Here is a 635-nt window from a genome sequence, read left to right on the forward strand (position 1 = left end):
GCAAAATCAACTTTTTGGGAAATAAATAAACACACATTTTACCAGAGAGCAGAAGTGGCAATTCCTGGTCCAGAAGGGGCCTAAAAGTCCTGAGTATGACATCATATGTCATCATCTCCATTCTAGATTGCGCCGTCTGATGGCAGCAAATTGTAGTAGCTCTGACTTGCTGTCTTGGTTGTTTTTAAAATAACAAACTCTTCTCATATAGATATTACCTCAATTTAGGTATTTTTTTCTGAGATTTCATGCCACCCACCCACGGAGGGTGTGCTGCAAGGATAATTTTTCTGCATAATTTTGCTCTTTCAAGACTTGTTATGATGAGTCTCCATGGCAACGAAAGACTTGTTTACAATCGGGATCAACTGATTAACCTCTCACAAATCAGGATTATCAGCGAAACAACACATCAAATCCCGATGGAGTTGAAAAGAAAGAGAAGAGGATGCAGAGCGGGAGTCAGAGAGCGGAAAAAGTGATGGAGATTTAAACCATTTCTCCCGACCGTCTTAATGGGTAATGTGAGATTGCTAGCTAACAAAACGGACGAGCTGGAGATGCTAACAAGGTCTCAGAAAGAATACAGAGAGTGCAGTATTATGTGCTTCACCGAGACATGGCTGCATGAACAC

This window comes from Telmatherina bonti (assembly GCF_933228915.1).
Source record: "Telmatherina bonti genome assembly, chromosome: 8".
Classification (NCBI taxonomy): domain Eukaryota; kingdom Metazoa; phylum Chordata; class Actinopteri; order Atheriniformes; family Telmatherinidae; genus Telmatherina; species Telmatherina bonti.